This window comes from Gopherus flavomarginatus, chromosome 5, assembly GCF_025201925.1.
Source record: "Gopherus flavomarginatus isolate rGopFla2 chromosome 5, rGopFla2.mat.asm, whole genome shotgun sequence".
Classification (NCBI taxonomy): Eukaryota; Metazoa; Chordata; order Testudines; family Testudinidae; genus Gopherus; species Gopherus flavomarginatus.
The window spans coordinates 9,910,908-9,930,883 of record NC_066621.1 but is presented as its reverse complement, the minus strand read 5'-3'; the positions used below and the strand labels follow the sequence as shown (position 1 = coordinate 9,930,883).

At 50.6% G+C, this 19,976-nt stretch overlaps 1 protein-coding gene across 3 annotated transcripts in view; it reads left to right on the top strand.

The window, feature by feature from the left end:
* The window catches only part of TAFA3 (TAFA chemokine like family member 3), a 148,184-nt gene that overhangs the window by 62,989 nt on the left and 65,219 nt on the right, over nucleotides 1-19,976 (top strand). For 2 of the 3 annotated variants that reach the window (XM_050954417.1, XM_050954420.1), the window contains exon 1: nucleotides 9,792-9,882. The exons of the other annotated variant lie outside the window; for it this stretch is intronic. The gene's annotated coding sequence lies outside the window, so the exon portion shown is untranslated. Of the gene's footprint in view, nucleotides 1-9,791; nucleotides 9,883-19,976 lie in introns of those variants that run through there. 3 annotated transcript variants of the gene reach the window in all.

Sequence of the window (19,976 nt, the reverse complement as noted above, 5' to 3'; positions counted from 1 at the left end):
TGTCATGAGGTGCACCACTCACCGCCGGACTGGCGCCTCCTCCTGGTACTCTAAGGATTAGCTCGAACCAGATACCCCCCATCTGCAGTTTGCACTTTGTTACTCTGTCCATCCACAGCTCCTCCCAAAGCCTCAGGAACCACAATGTCCTCTTCATGTCTTGGCCCTCCGGCTGTGTCACTGTCTGTGCTCCCTTGGTAGTCCTAGGCAGTTCTCTCACTCACTGCCTTGGTACCACCCGCCCAGTGGCTGGTAGGGAAACCTAGGCCTGTCCTCTTCTCCGGGTTCCAGCCCTGGGGCCCTCAGCTCAGCAACCTGGGCCTTCTCTCTCTGGCCTTACTGCTTTATCTCTGGGCTGCTTCCTCTTACTGGTTCCTCTTTCTTTCTTGGGGCCGACAGTTCCCAAAGCCTCCTCCCTCTTCCCAGGGAGTGACTGCACTCTACAGTCCCTGCTCCTCCCTTTCTCCTGGCAGTGTCTTCCTTTTCCCACAATCCCTTCTGCTTTCAGCTCCTGGGCTTTCCACCTATTCCTACCCAGCTGAGCCTCCCTAAACAGCTGCCTAATGGGTTAACTGTCCCATCTGTCCTGCATTGGACCCCGCAGGGTGAGTGTTGGGCAGCCACCCTATCACAACAGTTAAAGCGGTTCTGAACAGAGGCTTATTACTATTTTGGTAGGTTACCCAGGGCCCCTAGTTGACTTCACAAGTTAGACACTCACGATGTGATTCTCCAGAGCTCCCTGTGCTGGTCTATCTCTGCCCATGCTGAAAGCAGTGGGGAACCTCCCACTGAGTCCAGTGGAAGAAGAGCTGGGCCAGCTGTGAGAGCTCCTGAAAATCCCTGTTCCTTTAACCCTGGTGTCATAAACAGATGGTTAAGGGTTAATGTCTCTCTCACCTATAAAGGGTTAACTAGCAGTAAACCTGGAACACCTGACCAGAGGACCAATCAGGAGACAAGATACTTTCAAATCTCGGTGGAGGGAAGCCTTTGTTTTGCTTCTTGGGTTTTTTTCTGTGTGTTCTCTCTGGGTTCTGAGAGGGGCCAGATATGTAAGCAGATTCCTCCAATCTTTCTGAAAAAATCTCTTCTGTTCAAATTAGTAAATACCAGTTAGAAAGACCGTTTAGTCTTTTTGTTTGTGTTCTTTATTTGCAAATGTGTATTTTGCTGGAAATATTGTATTTGTGCTGAGGGGAGGACTCTCCCTAGCGTCTATAAGCTGAAAGACCCTGTAACATTTTCCAACTTGATTTTACAGAGACAATTTTTACTTTTTCTTTCTTTTATTAAAAGCTTTTCTTTTTAAAAGACCTGATTGATTTTTTCCCCCTTGTTAAGGCTCAAGGGAATTGAGTCTAAACTCACCAGGGAGTGGCGGAGGGGGGGGGAGGAGGAGGAGGAAGAGGAGGAGGGGGGAAGGGTTTATTTTCCCTTGTGTTAAGATTCAAGGAATTTGGATCTTGTTTCACCAGTGAGTTGGTGAAGCCTCTCCAGACGACCCAGGGAGGGAAAGTCTAAGGGGGGGGGGGATAGTCAGTTCCTCCTTGTTTTAAGATCCAGGGGGTCTGGGTCTTGGGGTCCCCTGGGAAGGTTTTGGGGGGACCAGAGTGTACCAGGCACTGCAAGTCCTGGTTGGTGGCAGCCCTATCAGATCTAAGCTAGTAATTAAGCTTAGAGGAATTCATGCTGGTACCCCATCTATTGGACACTAAGGTTCAGAGTGGGGGTTCATACCATGACACTTTGTCAGGGCTACTTCTGACAGGGCTAAGCAATGGGGTTCCAGCTGTGGAGGAAGAGAGCAGGACCTGTCTTTACTGTGCTCTGAAGTGGCAGTTCTGAGCCCTCTCATGAGCTCCCCCTCTGTGGTGCAGTAATGCACCATAGGGCTGTGGCCAAATCTGCAGCCCCCTTAGTGAGCTCAGGAGGGCGTGCTATCTGCCTCAGCCAGCATGACAGGAGCTGCGGGGCCTGAGGGCAGGTTGTATGGGGAAGGTTGGTTTGGAAAGGCACCAATGAGACTCTCGGCTCTGGAATCACACACAGGCCTTTTGCACATGTATTCACACGTATCTGCGCACAAGGTGGTAGAGGAGTCGCCCTGGCTGCTGATGAGCATCCAGGAATTAGCGAGTCCCACTGCTTCGAACATGTTTGTTGTATCTGCACGGAACCCTCCTGGCCTGTATAGTGATAACTATGAATGCTGTGTACTGAGTTGCCCAAACCATTTCTAGCAACCATGAGGATTCTCCTTAGAGGCCTTTCCCCCAGGTATAGACCCTGTTTAGCCTGGCAGAACCACACAGCAGTATGAGCTGTGGCTGCAGGTAGTTTGATTCTTTAATGTCATCATCTGCAGCCCCTGTTTTCCTGTCTGAACCCCTCCTCAGCTCGTCTCTGCTTTCAAACCAGGCTATGGAGAATCTTCCACACATCTTGGCAACCTCAGGCCTCCTGTCAGTGTCATGAAATTGCAATGATTCCCCTTGAATAGACATGAAATTGCCTGGCACTTTGAACAAAAAGTTGGAGGAATGAGATGTTCTGCAATGTCCTTGAAAGAAACGAGCCAGGGAAGATGAATAACTGAGGCTCCTTGAAGGGTTGTTTCAGTCCTTGGGCTTTTCTCTGATCTGCTATCGAAAGCTTTCACTGCTGGGGCACCGTGCAGCAAGGGCTGAACTTAACAGCCTCCTCAGAAATGCAATTAAGCCTCCTTTCTGTGATGCTGGAAGCAATCTTGCATGTCTAGGTCTGGCTTTTCCAGCTCTTTGCCTTTGGAACGCTACCGAATAACAGATCAAAGGCCTGTGGCAGGCACTCAACTGGAGGAGACATTGAAGGGAGTGCTCTAATTCACTGTCCCCTGTCCTCATCTCACCATTCAAGGAAAGCTGCATTGATTACCACCCTCCCCTGGCTTACTACTCTGGGGTCAGAGGACATCACTGTATGTCTTGGGGGGCCCAAGCAGTTCTGCTTGTTCTGTGCTGCAGTCAGGAGTGGCGCCAGGGTTTTTGGCGTCCTAGGCGGGGGTCCTTCCGCGCTTCCGGTCTTTGGGGCACTTCTGCGGCGGGTCCCGGAGCGAGTGAAGGACCCGCCGCAGAATTGCCGACGACGACCCAGAGCGCGGAAGGACCCCCCACCGCCAAATTGCCACCAAGGTCGGCAAAATGCCGCCCTCCCAAATCCTGGCGCCCTAGGCAACCGCCTAGGTCGCCTAAATGGAAGCACCGTCCCTGGCTGCAGTTCAGCTTTCCTGTGCAGCTAGTTACGCTGCAGAGGCAACGGAGATGGGCACATCCAAGAACCAATGAAACAAACCAGCAGGAAGCAGCTTGGCCTGGTGGACTGACAGACTTCAGAGCTGGGAGTCAGAGCTCCAGGGACAGATGGAAAACTTCACACCTAGTGTCCTGTCTTCCCTTATTAAATCGTCAGGGTCTGTGTAACAGGAACACCCGCCTGGGACACAGGGCAACCCTGCTCGCATCCCATCCTCGGTTTCCCTCTGGGGATAATCCACTCATGCCCAGAGGCTTTATGACAATAATCCCCCTCCCCAGGGGTCTAATTTATCAAACAGTACCCAGCTCCCAAGACAGCCCCTCCCCCTTACATTCAGAGCTCTGCACTCCTCCATCTCGGAATTGTGTGTTCCAAATAGTGCTCTCCCTAGCCTGTGGCCGCTTCCCTTAAGTCCAGGGTTTCACAGCCCTCCTTCTAGGGACTAAGCTGGCTGAATTCATCCTCTCCGCGGGTTCTGCCTGATGGGCTTCGAGCCTCCTTTCTGCTTCTCCACCCAGTCATCTGGCCATGCCCTGAATCCTGCCCTGGAAGGTCTGATAACCCCAAAACTGCTACGGGGAGCTGGTTCTGCCCACTCTACCAGGATTCTTCCTATGTCTTCCCTCTCCCAGACACTCACACATGCAGTGTGCACGTAAGAGCGTGTGTGTGCGTGTAAAGAAGAGCTGCTTGCTGTACTGCGGCCCAGGCTGTATTAGTTCAATGGCTAAACAGGAAATGTCTGGAGCCAGGACTGCCAATCCAGTGGCATGGAAGGCTCTGTTTAAAAATAAATACATAAGGAATTAGCCTTTTAAAGGATGCCGTTTTACTCCATTTATTGTATGAGAGTTCAACATAAAAATCCTTTGAAAGGTTCATCATCTCAATGTGTTTCCTAAGCCCTGGAGGAAGCAGGAGGAAGTCGGGGATATTTCCTTCTGAGTTGTAATGCACTTTCTGGCAAACCCACCAGAGAGTTCGGAGAATGACACTCTGGTGACATTTAAACCAATACAAAAGTAAATTAAACATCTAGATCATAAAAAATACCAAAGAATGTTTTAAAATAGCCTCTTTGCAGCACTGCATTAGTTGACTATACAGCTTTAGTGTGTAATGAGCAATATATTAATTTATAATTAGTGTAATACAGTAAAGCTCAGCAAAGAGCTTTGTGCACTCTGGCTAATTCATCAACAGAAGAAGCAGCTTTTAATGGTTTCCAAGGTTTGCCTGTCCTCTGTAATTGGGAAGTCCAGAATTTATTGTTATTTCTCTTAAGGGGTAATTTGATTGCAGCCACACATCTTCATTTTGTGTCTGCTCCCACTCCAGCGCAGGGAAGGAGAAATCTCCAGATTCTAGTGTCTCGCGAACACTTTATGTGACCTCATTTACAGCTTCCCCCTGCCGTGTTTTGCAGCCCAAGTGACCTCATGGCCTCAGAGACTTCCTGCAGTTTTGGCTGTGCCTTCTCCTGCTGCCACAGAAAGGGTTGATGCCAGGGGCTTAGGCCTGCTGGAGTAGTTTGGCTGCTCCCTCCACCATCTCACTTTTTACTGGAATTGGCTCCCCCAACTCCTTCCTTTTAACTTTGTAGCATTTGGGAGTGACTTTTTCCTCTCAGTATCTCACTCTCACAGGATATTGCTGATTAGGCAGGAAAAGAGCAAATGGAGGACACTAATGGAGAAATGTTTAATCATAAGAATATTTAGCTCTAAGGAAAGCCAGTGGGAGCTACGTACCTACCTCCTTGTGGCCAATTGGAAAGTCTTAGCCTTTTTCATCAGGTCAATCTGAAAGCAGTTCCAGAGAGGAAGGATGGTTTGTCGTTCAGGCGCTGACTGGGACTCGGGAGATGTGGATTGATTCCTGGCTCTGCCACAGACTCCTGGCTCTGCCACAGACTACCTGAGCAAGTCACTTAGTCTCTCTGGGCCTTGATTCCCCACCTGTCAAAGGGGGATAATCGCCCTGTCTTTGTCTATTTAAAGTCTCTGGAGCAGGGGCTGCCTCTGACTTCATGCCTGGATGGTGCCCAGCATATAGAGGCCTGCTCTCAGTTGCAGCAATGTAATAACACATAGTCAACGGGAATGTGGCTATCCCCATTTGCTAGATTGTGAAACTGAGGCAGAAAGAAGTTACAGCACATGCTCAGGTCACACAGCGAGACCCTGGCTGAGCTGGGAATTGAAGCCAGGTCTCCTGACTGTAGCATGCTGCTGCCCACTCTAACAAGGGCACCTGAGGGACAGGTCTAGGGCACCGTATGTCAAGAAGAGAACATCTTCCTTCCTGGTTTCCCTCTGGCAGACACTGCTGCACTGGGGGCAGAGCAGTCAGCTCATAAATCAATTTCTTCCCCAATTAGCAAACGCAACAGGGCAACCGACGACTCCCAAAGTTTGTCAGCAGTTCACAGACGCTTTGCTTTTATGAATGTGGTGGGGCCTTACCTATCTACCTTAGGTACCACATCACCATTGTAGCTGAGCAGCTCACTGTCTTTAATGTTGTTATCTTCACAACACCCCAGGGATGTATTCCCATTTTACACATGGGGCACTGAAGTACAGAGAGGCTAAGTGACTTGCCCGGGGGCACACTGGACATTTGTAGCAGAGAAATTCAACCCAGGTCTCTCACCTTCTAGACTGATGCTCTAACCACTGGAACATCTTTCCTCTTATAGCTCTGGATGCACTAGGGTTCTCACTGGTACAACTGAACCATCAATGGGGACTGTTTGCTGAAGTTTCCTAATGTAGACAAAGCCGAAGAGACAGAGAGAAAGCAAAGTCCTCAGTAGAGGATGTCACACACTCCGTAGAGCTGGGTGAAAAGTTTTGGCTGAAACTTTTTTCGGTGAAAAATGCAGATTCAGCAACACCACAAATTTCTGTGAATTCATGTCAGTTTTTTTGCTTGAAACAACATTTCATTTCAAAATTTCCTTTAACTTTTTTTTTAAACATTCAAAGAATTTTAAAATGGTCAAAATCTAAATGATACATTTCAATTTTGTTTAAATTAAACTTTTTGGTGGATCTCAAACAAACTTTTTTGACTTTTTGATTCACCAAAGCTTTTGAAAAATTGTGTTTCTGGTTCAATCTTATATATATTTAACTTTTCAAAATAGCCAGCAAATCAAAAACCTGTTATTCACACAGCTACCCATATTAACTATTAAAATATTTCTGAGATGCCAACAAAATTCCAGCATCTGCTCTAATCCTCTGACTGAAACCTTCATTGTTAACTTTTGTATCTTCTTTAGACTGTGGAGCCCCAGCTAATTGCTAAAGCATGTGTGTAACTTGAAGCAGATGAGTAGGTCCATTAAAATCAACGGGCCTAGTCATGTGCTTAGATATCTTGCTGAAGCAAAGTTGGAAGGACTGACATCAGACTTTTGGAGAGCTGAAGGAAAGACTCAGGATAATATTTGCCCAGGTATGTCTAGTCCAGCCCAGGCTAAGAGGAAATCCTTTGTTGTATTGACTCTTCTTCATTAGGACTTGCTGTATCAGTTCTTTTCCCTGCCAAACTTTGTCTTTTTAAGGATACTAAGAAGTCTCTTTTGCATGATTATGATGAAGTGGTGGAATCTTTGAAGATATCCAGGAAGGAGAAGGGAAAAAAACAAAAAAATCCAAACTGAACCAAAACAAAAAATAAATTTTTGGTGAAATCAGATCAATAACCTGATTCAGATGGAATGAAATCAGTTTTACATAAATCCGATTTTTCCCCTCTTTCCCCCCTTCCCCCCTGTTGTAACTGTGATCTGGAAAGTAGCGCGTTTGTATTTACAAACCATTATGTCAGTAAGGGTCTAGATTGTGAAGATTTCCTTGTTGAATAATATGATTCTAATTTAATTGGCATTTGTCTGATATGAAAGGTAGTTTTTATAGTGTTTGCTATTGATTGTTTGTATTAAAACTTTGTGATCTGGAAAGGAATATGTTTGTATTGACTTATTATCATATCAATAGATGCCTAATTTTGTGAGTTTTTCTTTCTAGTGATCTGATGAATATAAATGGCAGATTTCATTTAGCTTCTTATTGATTTCGTTATTGTTATTAAAACTCTGTGATCTGAAAAGTTAAATGTTTGTATTTACTTAACAGCTTATTAATAAGGCTGGGTTTATAGATTCATAGACTTTAAGGTCAGAAGGGACCGTTATGATCATCTAGTCTGACCTCCTGCATAATGCAGGCCACAGAATCTCACCCACCCACTCCTGTAACAACCCCCTAACCTATGTCTGAGTTACTGAAGTCCGCAAATTGTGGTTTAAAGACCTCAAGGTGCAGAGAATCCTGCAGCAAGTGACCCGTGCCCCACGCTGCAGAGGAAGGTGAAAAGCCTCCAGGGCCTCTGCCAATCTGCCCTGGAGGAAAATTCCTTCTCGACCCCAAATATGGCGATCAGTTAAACCCTGAGGTTTATAGGACTTTTCCCTTTGTATTGACTAACTGGGTCTAATTTAACATATTAAAAATGCAATTTTGACTTGGTTCTTTTAAAAAATAAAGAAAGAAAGAAAAAATGCTAAATTCCTATATAGCAAAAACGAACTCCTTTTTACTCTGAGCCTGATCCTATGCCCCTGGTGACTAAACAAACTCATGCCAGCTCTGCCCTGCCCCGCCCTCTCCCCCACTGCTGCAGCTCCTTGTCCCCTACTGGGAGAAAGGTGGGGAAAGATCTGCTCCAGGGCTGGCCCTAGACCAAATGGCACCCCATGTGAGGAGAGTCTCTGTCTCCCCCATGTGTTAAACTTTTGAATATCTTACTTTGTATTGTAGTTGTAGCCCATTTCACGACTTTGGTGCATGATTTGGATGCATAAGTTATTCCTGTCACATAAGACAATAAATTTGCACACTAGGAGCTGTGAATCTGTATTTATTTATGCCATATATGAGCAACTAAAAAAAAATAGTTTCCTCTAAGCTTATAGAATTTTTTTCATTTTAAAATGTACAGGGCATGGCTGACAACATTCTAGGAGGCTGGAGGAAAAGATAGTTCTCAAAAAGTCTGGAAGGTTCCACAAGGTTCTATAAAGGTCCAGAACATGCTAGGAGGTTAGTGAAAAACGACTCCACATATGGAATACCTGAAACATTTTACTTCAAACATTCCATTTCCCTTTTTGTCGCTAACAATAAAAACAGTCCCCTGAGCCTGGCGCCCCAGGCAGTCACCTGCCCCCAAAATCCGGCCCTGGTCTGTTCGTCCTCATGCAAGGGAGCTTTCCCAGGAGCAGTTTGAAATGCTTTTCCCAGCGTGGGGGCCATCTCCTTTGCATTACTTAGGCCCCCATTCAAGAAAACAACTTTAAGCCTGTGCTTAAGTCCCATTAAAGTCAAGAGCTTAAAGTTGAGTGTGTGCTGTCCTGAGTGGGAGCCCTGGCCTGTAGGCTCTGTGGGGCAGGGGCTGTCAGGGTCTAGCACAGTGGGGCCCACATCAGACTGGGGCCTGTCCTTATTCCTGCAGTGTGACTGGGCAGAGCCAGACCTGGAGCCACTGGGCCCGGTGCTGAACACCCACTGGTAGGCAGACCCGAGCCAGGGCTGGCATCAGGGTTTTTGCCACCCCAAGGGGTGGGGAAAAAAAGAAGCTGTGATCATTCCACCTAGGGCTGGCTCTAGCCATTTTGCTGCTCCAAGCATAGCAGCACGCTGCGGGGGGCGCTTTGCCACTCACTGGTCCCGCGGCTTCGGTGGACCTCCCGCAGGTGTCCCTGCGGAGGGTCCACTGGAGCTGCAGGACCAGTGGACCCTCCGCAGGGACGCCTGTGGGAGGTCCACCGGAGCCACCTACCACCCTCCGGGCAACAGGCAGAGCGCCGCCCGCGGCGTGCTGCCCCAAGCACACGCTTGGCGCGCTGGGGCCTGGAGCTGGCCCTGGCTCCACTGCGCTGCTTTCTTCAGCGCCACTTTGGCAGCAGGTCCTGCCCTCCCAGAGGGACTGAGAGACCCCTGCAAAATGCAGCCGAAGAGTGGGAGGTGCCGCTCCTGCTTGCTGCGCTGGTGCCTGGCGCCGGCCTGTCCCAGCAGAGGGAGCAGGGCGCTAGCTCCCTCTCCAGCAGCCCCGGGGCTGTGCCAAAGGGTGGCAGCGGGGGCTGAGGGGCCAGCAGCACTGCCAGTCCCCTTTGGCAGCGCAGCTCCCGAGGGGCTCCCCAGGGCTCAGCCCGGGCTCCCGGCCAGCAGGGGAGGGAGCAGAGGTGACTTGGACGTGAGGCTCCCTGCTGGGGCCGCGCAGCGCAGCCGGGTTCCCGGGAGAGGTGCAGAGCGCGGGGCCGTGCGAGCGCTAGGGGTCGCTGCGCCCCTTCGCCGGCGCCCAGGCTCTGCCCGGCGGCCCCCGAGGAGGCTGCGGCGGGCGGCGCAGGAGCGAGCCAGGCTGGTGCGGAGCTAGCAGAGCCGCCAGACACTGCGCGTCCGAGCCCAGCGCAGCCCTGCCCGGGGAGCCCCAGCCGCGGAGCTGCGGCGCGCAGGGCGGGGATGGGCAGCGGCTGGGGCGCGGGGCGGGGACACCTGTGACGGGACCCACCAGGTAGGTGCGCGGGGGCCAGGCTGGGGCTGGGGCAGGGGCAGAGCCGGGCGGGGCGCCCCCGTTGCCAGGTTCGCACCCAGGCGCTTCTCCGTGGAGCGGCCCCCCGGAGGCTCGGCGCCCGGACGCCGCAGCCCGGTGCGGAGCTCGGAAAGCGGCCCCCGGGCGCTCCCGTGCTGGGAAGGGCGAGGCGAGTTCTAGGGCCGCTGCTCCGGGAGCTCCCTGCGCGCCCCTGCGCGCATCCTGGCAGCCAACTTTCTCCGGGCTGCCTCTGTGCAAACTTCCGAGCGAGCCGGAGAGGCGGGGGGCTGGAGAGACCTGGGACCCGCGAGAGCCGGATTTTCCTCCCCGTTCGCTCGGGTTGCAAATGCCGCGGTGCAGAGTCTCGGGGGTGAGGGGGAAAGTGCCCGGGACCGTGTCCCCGGAGCTGGAGCTGGAGCGGGCGCTCCCCGGGGAGCACGGGGCTTCCAGGGCTCCTGGGGATGTTCCACCCTCCCTCAGCATGTCACAGGGGGCTTGGTTCTCTGCAGAGATTTCAACCTCCTGGGGTGGGGCGCGGGAGTCAAAAAATGCAGCTCAGAAGCCCCCTCCACCCCACAGGGACACTGTCTGCAGTGAGCTCCCTGGGGGAACACACTTATTCCAGAATCGCTTCGGAAGCGGAGTCAGCAAAGGCTCCCTTATTCTGGAATAAGAGCGTCCACACAGGGCATTAGTTCCAAATAGCTACTGTGCTTTTAAATTCTTGCGCTGCCTTAATCTGGAGTAATTTCCCTGAGGTAGCGTTCTTGGAACCTCCTCACAGCCTCCCATTCCTCTGCTGGGTTAGGGGAGTGTGGAGTCAGGCTCTGCTCACAGAGAGGAGCAGCCAGAGAGTTTAAAAATCTCCCCCTGACTCTTTGCATCAGGGCAGGAGAGGGTCGGCACTAATGGGTTACTGGCTTGGGCAGACTAGGGGAATATTTATAAGAACACAGGTGCCTCCAGGCAGTGCTTCCCTGGTTCTCCCATTGCTGTTGGGGTTTGAATAACAGCATCTCTTTCTCTTCCTGCTGTGAAGTCATAACTCAGTGAGGTGGCACTGGTGGGCTGTGATCTCAGATTCAGCAGGAGAGTGTCCCAGTGGCATGAGGAGTCAGGGCTGGGGGAATGTGGGGAGTTTAAGGGCAGGAAACCTTTCTGAAGCATAAGTATAGTGGGTGACCACCTGGCTGGCATGTGTCTGTATGTGGGAGCCTGGTCTCTGTTTGAGTTTCTGCGAGGCGGGCAGTTCTCCAGGGAGGCACCGCCAGTGGAGAGGTGCTTTCCTGTATAGGATGTAGAGCCAGTTAAATCAGCAAGACCTGGTTTCCATTAGCTGTGTTTACATCTTGCCTAGCTGCCTCGCTCAGCAGGCTGGGCTATCTGCATTGTCCTGTACCCTCTCTGTAGGATCAGCTCTGTGTTCATGCCCAGGGGAGAGCCTAGGTGTTGGAACGCAGATACCAGGGGAAGCGGTGGCATAGATGTGTGGAGGGAGGTCTGTGGCTTCATGCCAAACAGGACTGGTTCTAAAGCAGGGGTTCTCAGACTTTGGTACTGGTGACCCCTTTCACACAGCAAGCCTCTGAGTGCCCCCCCATACATTAAAAACACTTTATTAATTATTTAACACCATTATAAATGGTGGAGGCAAAGTGGGGTTTGGGATGGAGGCTGACATATTGTGACCTCCCCCCATGTAATAACCTCATGACCCCCTGAGGGGTCCCGACCCCCAGTTTGAGAACCCCTGTTCTAAAGAAACTGTGAGCTCCTGCTAGGCGCAAGACTGAACCAACAGTGAAACTAATTAAATTATCCACTTGCAGCGTGCATCTGAAAAACCCAACCCCCAACCTTGCATAATTTGTAGGCGAGAGAGAGACGTGAGCTGGGAGATTGACTCATGGCAGAGGCAGATCCTCCAGGTCTCAGTGGAAGTCATCTGTGACAGTGATCAGCAGCAGCCAGCTGGCACTGTGAGATTTGCCGAGTGTCTTCCAGCTTGGCTCGCTTGGCCAGGGGAATGCAGCTCCCAGCTAGGACCAACTTGGAGTGGCTCTTGCTGGCTCAGCAAGACAGAGGCTCCTCCAGCACTGCTTCTGTCTACACATCCTGGCAAGTGCCAGGTCCTGTCCCTGCTGCACTGGCTTGCAGGATGCACACACAGTGACATCCAGCCAGCCAACGGGGATCTAAGTCAGTCCTGCTATCTGGCTACTGTTTGAGAGAGGTAGCGTTTTCCTGCACTGTACCTGGCTATTGTAAAATCTCCATAATTAGTCCAAGAGCTCCCACTCCCTCTGTCCCAGCGTATGCAATAGCTGAGCCTTCTGTTGTCATCAGCCTCAGAGGAGCAATGGAGGCTGGAGAGTCACATCCAGGCTGTTTCCCTGTTCCAGCACTTGCAAACTGATCAGCTAAGATGACTGGCTCAGGACCAAAAAAGAAGCAAACGTTTCCTGCTGCCGTTGCTCCATTGCCCCAAAAATGGAAGGGAGAGGGCAGCTCAGTGGCTAGGGAGCTGGACTAGAGCTCAGTTCCTGCCGCTGGCCTGCTGGCTGATGCTGGGCAAGTCACATCCCCTCTTGTGCCTCAATTTCCCCATCTGTAAAATGGAGTTAATTATACTGACCTCCTTTGGAAAGCAGCCTGAGAATGCATAAAAGCTCAGTTATTATAGCAACTGTTGGTTGTTTTTCCGGGAAGGAAAATACAGAACCCACCAATGGCTCCACTTGGCACCAATTGTTCCTGACAGCAGAGGAGTTCAGACAGGAGTTCAGAATCAGACCCATCTAGCATCTTATCTCATCTCATTTCCCCTGTTGTAATTCCATTGGGTTAGTGGAGCTACTCCTGATTTACACCAGGTCAGAATCGTGCCCAAAGGTTCTACGTCCTGTCGAGCTGACTCGTAGAACAAGGTAAGGGCAAAAGGGGATGGAGCTGTCCTTATGTTTGGCATGAGCATCCCCCTCTTCTCATTGGCCTCTTTGCATCTGGGGAAAGATTCCCAACGGGGGCCTGTCATCTAGAAAGGAGGAATGTGCCAGCCAGAGGCGTGGCCGTTCCAAAGAGACGGAAAAGGGGGGATCCCATGTCCTAGGACTGGCCTGACAGAGAGAATGGGAGGAGTTACTCTCTGAATAATCCCTCTTGCATGATTGAAGTTGATTGGACATCACTGGTGACATGGCACAAAGATATCTAAGAGATTCTCTCCTGCAGCACTACATGCGTGCTTCCGGCGCGCCGAGCTGTGCTGGTGGCACTGGGACAACTGGGACTTTAGCTGTCCTACCTTCCTGGAATGACCAGACTGATTTAACTGCTGTTAACCTTGGTTATCAACCCTCCTGCTGAGCTGCCTCTCTCCATCTGAGAGACAGGCTCCTGGCCCTGGATGAATCTGAGGATAGAGCTGTCAGCAGAGCTGACCTTCAAAATGCCAGCAGGACCATGAGATGGGATTTGCGGAGCACAAGGGCAGGAGACAGTCCCAGCATTTGGGCTGAATTACAGTTAAAAACTCCCTTGCTCACCCTTGGTGGAGAAGAAAATGCTGCAAATCCTGAAGGAATGAACAAGGAGCTGGAAGGAAATCAAACTGGAAGAGAGAAAGAGAGAGACACTTTAATGGACAGATGTGCTCAGTCCTGCTCTGCAGGGCTCTCTGCTGTTGCTTTGTCATTCTGGACAGTGTGTGTATGCTTCATTTTGGCCTGCCCAGCAGCTTCCACTGTTTTGCACAACATGTAATTAGACTGTGGAACTCATTGCCACAGGATGTCATGGAGGCCACCAACTTGGCAAGTTTCACAGACGGAGTGGGCATCTGATAACAGGAATAGCCAGAGCTCTAACAACTAATTCTAAAATGAAAAGGGGCATAAAACCTACTGCCTCAGGGTTTATGCCAGAGCCTAACTATTGGGGGTTAGGATGAAACTCCCCTGGGGCAGATTATCTCCCATCTGCTGGCTGCTAGGGTTCTTGCACCTTCCTTTGAAGCAGCTGGTGTCACTGTTGGAGATAGGATAGTAGACTTGCGGACTTTGGGGCTGGTCAATTCTGGCAAGTCCTGCATTTTCTGCTTTCCCATTTCCTGTGGCGCTGGGCTCCTTGGCACCCGAGAGCCAGCAGCAGGGATACCTTCTGCCACACTGTGTCTCAGCCCCGCATCATCACATCACAGGGGCTTTTCTAGTGTGTGTCACTTGGAGTACCCAAAAAAAGGGATCAAGAGTCTACAAACAAGCGGCGGAGACATGCCTGAAAGCTGGAGGGACAATGGGAGTACAGCATGTGAGAGAGCGGAAGCTGCATGCCTGAAATTACTGTGCAGAAATTGAAACAATCAGCCAATCAGCCTGTGAGTGAGAAGGCAAGCTAGCTCCATGGGACTCTGCCCAAAGCAGCATCAGCAACCCCCCCCTCGCTGGAGCTCTGCCTTGTGTAATTTGAGCAGGTTAACTTGCTTCTTAAGCATGATTCATCCCCTGGAGGGCACTACAGAAAAAGTTAACCTGTCAGTGTGACCTGTGGGTTCCACTGTAAACACTGAGCTGATTTGTATTGAGTTTCCCGCCCTGTCACGATCAGTTCATGTTCAAAGGACAGTAACATCTTCCTGAGCCAACCTCCCCAGGAATCCTCTGATTCTTGTCAGACCCCGTAGCTCCTGCTGGTGAGGAGAGCAGCAGGATTTGTCAGAGAGCAATCCAGGGTCTTGTCCAGTCCAGGCGATGGGGCCCAAACTCCTCAGCCTGCCAGGGCTGCCTGCCTCCTGGGCTGCTGTAGATACTGGAGATACTGAGACTTGTAGTGCAAAGTGCCAGCTGATTTTCATCCTTTCTCGCTACAACCCACCCACTGCCTTTGCCTTCTCCTTCCAAAGCAGTCCTTGGACACCTGAGTTACAGCAGCAGGTACCCATCTCCTGCACTGTGTCTCACCCCTCACCTGGAGCAATGCCTTGGAAAGAGTGCATTCCCCGTGGTCTAGCTGATCCCCAGCTTCCCTCCTGAGGCTCCCATGTAGGATGCCAGTTAGTGCCAGCTACAGGAGTGCTTATGGAGTGGGCGCATTTCTCTACTAGCCATTGCACTGAGAGGCACCCCGTTGGAGAGCCTTTCAGTGTAGCTACAGCCAGAGGCTGTGCACCCGCTATGGGGTTTGCCTTGGGAAAGGACAATGCTTGCGCAAGCTCTCTCTCTCTCTCTCATTTCCCTGCCTTGTGGGATGTGGCATGAAGTGAGTGGTGAGGCTAATCCCCCTGCAGTACCAGGGAACCTCCGCTCAGCTACTGCTGTAGCTAACATCTGCCGCCACTGCACCCAGCTGGGCACTACAGTAGGTCTAGCTGACACACGCAGCTGTGCCCGTTGTGCCCTGTGTGGACTACACTGACAGAAACCCTTGCCTGCACAGAGGTCTTGCTTAGCTCTCAGGGCGGGAGAGGCAGTCCCCAGAGTGCTTGGAGAGAGCTAGAGCATGGGGCATAATCTTTCCTGTCTGAAAGTGGCCATCTTTGCTCGAGGCTGGTTCTGAGAGGTGCTGGCCTGGAAATCAAAACTGCTGCCTCACTCGGCCGTTTGAAAGCGAATGGGATTGTGATAGAGGTCAGTACTTTGTAGAGCTGGGCCTTAGCTGAGGATATGGATGGCTAAGGCACATTTACTGCGATGGAGCCATCAGTAGCTACAGATACTGCTTCCCAAGGGCTGCTCTGCAATGGGTATTCCAATTTTGTACACTGGCTCACGGAGAGACTTCCTAATGCTACAGGGAGGCTGCATTAGAATATTCCATATTGATAGATACACATCATACACGTGACTGTCTGTGTTACTAGCAAAACCAGGGGTGAATGTGATGTCCAGAACTGTACAACCTTAATTTACTTTCATTTATGTGCTTGGTTTACCCTTTGTATTTCACTCCTTTTGGAAAATTGACATGGACTAATCAGTTTCACTGTAGGTTACAGTCTGCTTCAAATCCCACTTCTCATGCATTAGCCCAATGCTGTTCTGCTTTGAGCCGCAGACATTGCAGGGGAGTGTTTAAATTCAGCAAACAACCAACCAATACCTTGTACTTGCATTTAGTAACACAATCATGAGAGTGTTTTAATTCACATTCAGTTTCTCCCCGTCATCTACCCCCCTCCCCCAAACACACACACTTGGTTGACCTGATGTGTTGTCCCTAGAGGGTTGTGGGCACTGTTGGTCCTTTCTGACCAACCAAAAATGCTGCAAACTCAGATGTGCTGAAGTAGCTGGACTATTAGAATAGCTTTCTGAAGGCTGGGCCCGATGTGCACAGAGGGGTGTGATGTGGTATCACTTTAGAGATGAGTACTGTATTATTTTGCATTGAAAACCTTGCGCCTAATTCCTATTCCCCCAGCTCCTCTTTTTTCCCCCATGGAATATTGCTGAATATAATTATCCTCTCTCACAAACCTGTGCACATAATGTGCCAGACTTCCAAAACTCAGAGCATAATTGATTGTGACAGAAAGTCCCTCATTAACGCTGCTGGGCAGCAGACTGCATTCCAAACGGTGTTACAGCTGGAGCCGTACCAACTGGAGGTTCAGCATTTTAAATGCTGCTTTAACAACAAGAACAAAACAAGGCTCTAGATTTCAGACCATATAATTTGGTAAAAATGAAATCAACACCTTAGTGCTGAGATAATAATTTCCATGGCTGTTGGTGGTTAACCTCTGCTAACTCTCTTTAACACTTCATCACTCACAGCTCTGTACCATGCTTAATGAATGTATTACAGAATTAAACACAACTGCTGCACTGATGCTAGCACCAGCGAGGCTGACTAGAACAGGCCCAGAAAATGGCTCGTTAAAAATGCTCTCTTCCACTTGGATAGCATGATAGTTATAAGCCAGAGCTGCATAGGAGTCACCGAATGCAGCATCTCCTTAAGCTTGGTCATGTCATCTTACCCAGTTTGTTGGCAGCTCTTCAGGGGCATCAGATTGTTGGTGGGGATGAACATGAAATGGTGAAAAGTGAACCCCAAGACAAAGGGAGGAATAGGCCCCGGACACTTTGGTACTCTCTTTAGCATTCCTGTCTGCCTGCCTTTTGGCAATGGTTCTCAGCAGCTCATGGTGTCTTAACTGGCATTGTCATGAAACACATTGTGCCATTTGCTGTCAGGGATCCATGTCTGGCTGCCTCCCTTGGAGGTTATGGTGCACTGTTTCCTCTGCATTGACGTGGGCTTTGGCAGGGACGCTGGCCAGCTGGTTCCCATGATGGCTGTTGTCTTTCCCTGGGCAGGTGGGTATGTCTCTGCCACTGGGGCACAGAAACTAAAGATGCAAAACCCTCCCCGCCCCCCAAATCCTGATAAGCTAGTGAGCAGGTAACTGGGGCAGGCATTCCCTGGCTCAGCTTTTCATGCCTTGGAAAGCAGGCTTAGCTCTGGTGAAAGAGGCTGAGTTGGTGACCCTGGGGGACTCTACCCACTGATAAGGTACAGCATGGACAGCATGAGCATGTGCTGCGCAGGAGCAAGGCTGGTCTTGTGATTACAGCAGTTGAGGGAGACTCAGGTGATCCGGTTCAATTCCCAGCTCTGTCACAGACTCCCTGTATGACCTTGGGCAAGTCACTTAACTTCTCTGTGCCTCAGTTCCCCACCTATCAGTGGAGATTAGTTCCTTTCTGCCACCTTGCTCTGTCTGGTCTGTGCGAGCTCTTTGCGGTGGGCACTGGCTCACTGTGTATCCCTCAAACCTAGCGCTTTCCAGTGCAGCCTCTAGGTGCTGTTGGAATGCAAACAGCAGCTGAGATATCTGCAGGGCTGCCTGGAGGTGCGGAGAAGGGAACCCAGGCTCTGTGGCCCTGCACACTCAGCCTCTGGCATTGGAGCCAGCGTGTATGGGGCTCATTTCCCAAAGCCCAGGCTTTCAGTCTGGAGCCGTGACCCATGGGGCCTTCCCTCATGTCCCCGAGGTTTGTGGTGTGGGCTTGTGGTACAGAGGAGACAGAGAGCCCCTGCCCGGGAGCCTCCCATTGATGTCACTGTTTGCTCCCTGTGCAGCTGGCAGGACTCTGACAGGCCATTGGCTGAGATGCTGGCCTGTGCTGCCCATTGCCAGTGAATCCTGGAGACGGACGTGGGATACCTGCCCATGTCTCTGGGGAGTTGGCAGGTTCCCGTCTCCTCTGTACTCAGCCTTTCGTGTCTGCTTTGCTCTCCGGCTCAGTTGTCATCGCTGAGATAAGTGCCTGTCACACCAAACTCATTAGCAAGGAAAGCAAAGGAAGCTGCCTCCACCAAGTGGGGAAACTCACTGGTGAATGGAAGTGTCCCAGCCACCTCCCTCTCGAAGCAGAGCAAATCTCCCTCCGGCTGGGCCCCAGTTCCCTCTGACAGCACCCAGCAGAGGGGTACCCTGCATAAAATCATACAGGCAGGGCAGGGGAATCGTGTTCACCTTGGCCTGCGACAGAGTCTTGACCTCGATATTCCCACCAGAGGCCCGAGATGCAATGCGTTTCCCATCTGTGTGTGTGTGTGGTCCACCACGTAGGGACATCATGGCAATACAAGAGCACTGATAATGCTCGCCACCTCACACACCTGTTGTTATTTGTGCGATCCAAGCACCTCGGAGCTGTGTGGTGGACCAGAGCCCTACTGTGCAGTGTTTCTCATCCACAGATCCCAAAGCATTGGATAAAGCTTGTCAGCATCATTATCCCCAGTTTACAGACGGTGAGCTGAGGCACAGGGAGATTAAGTGACCCATCCAAGATCACTCAGGGAATCTGTGGCAGAGCCAGTAATTGAACTGAGATCTCCTGGGTCCCAGCCCAGCACCTCAGAGTTGGGGAGGGTGGGGGCATTGGTGCTTAGTTCCCATTGGCTTTTAATAAGATTTGGGTGCCTGAGCCTCTTGGAATAAAGCTCAGGGCACCTGACTCCCAGCTCAGTGCCTTTGGTTCTGGAGCACATGGTTTTGTTCTGAACTAGGGGAGCTTTCTGGAGGATAGAAAGAGGAACAGTGTCTAGTCCTGGGAGTAGGTGCCTGTAACTGGAAGTTGTTTGCAGAGGAAATCTCTGCTCCTATGACCTCCTCTCTGGCACAGTTATGTGTTTGCTTTGTTGTCTCAGGAAGCAAACCCATCAGCATTTGGTGAGAGCAGGACAGGAAATGGCATTTTCATACCATGGGAGGGTCAGATGTTTCCAAATCAAAATGAAAACCAGCACAAGAAAATTCAGCCTGCCAATGGAAAATTCTGAAAACTTTCCAGCTGGGAATGTCTGAGTGGAAATATATCGATAGTTTCAACCAAAGGAAATTATTTGATGTGTCAGAACAGCGTTCTTTATGTCAGAGCGACATTTCAGAATGAAAAATGTCATTTTGTTTCAAAATTTGCAACTCAAACTGTTGGGTTGGAGTCTCCCATTTGGGACGATCAGAAGATTGTGCTGAATTCAGCCTTTTCCCATGGAAGACAGTGAACTGTGCAAAATCACATTTGCAGTGGGATAAGTTTTTGGGTGGAACTATGTGGACCAGCTCCAGCGAGATTGATCAGAGCAGGAGTGTGTGTTTCACAAGGCTGGATTGTGCCGTCACTTTGCTTGTTATGACCTGCATTGCTTTAGATCCCCTGCACTTTTCTTAGCAGCAGGGAGTGCACTTACGAAGGCAGTACAGTCCCCAGCTCTTCCAGTGACGCACAAGAGCTTTCCTGCTTGGTATAGTGCTGCCAGCTGAAGATGCCTTATTAACGCTGTAATTAATTTATACTTTCATAGCTATCCCAAACAGCTCAGCCTTCCTTAACTAACTCTAGATTGCACGGCAGGTGTCTGCCAGCAAGTGCACGGTTTTGAGAAGGTAGGGGTGATTGGCACTTGGCCAGCCTTGATTTTTACAGCTGTTCGAGTCTGTCCCAGGAAGAGATTCCCCCAGAAACCCCCCGTTGTGCTGGGTGCTGCACAGGCCCAGAGTAGCAGAAGGTCTCTGCCCAGAGGAGCTCAAAATCAGAATAGACGAGGCACACAGAGAGAGC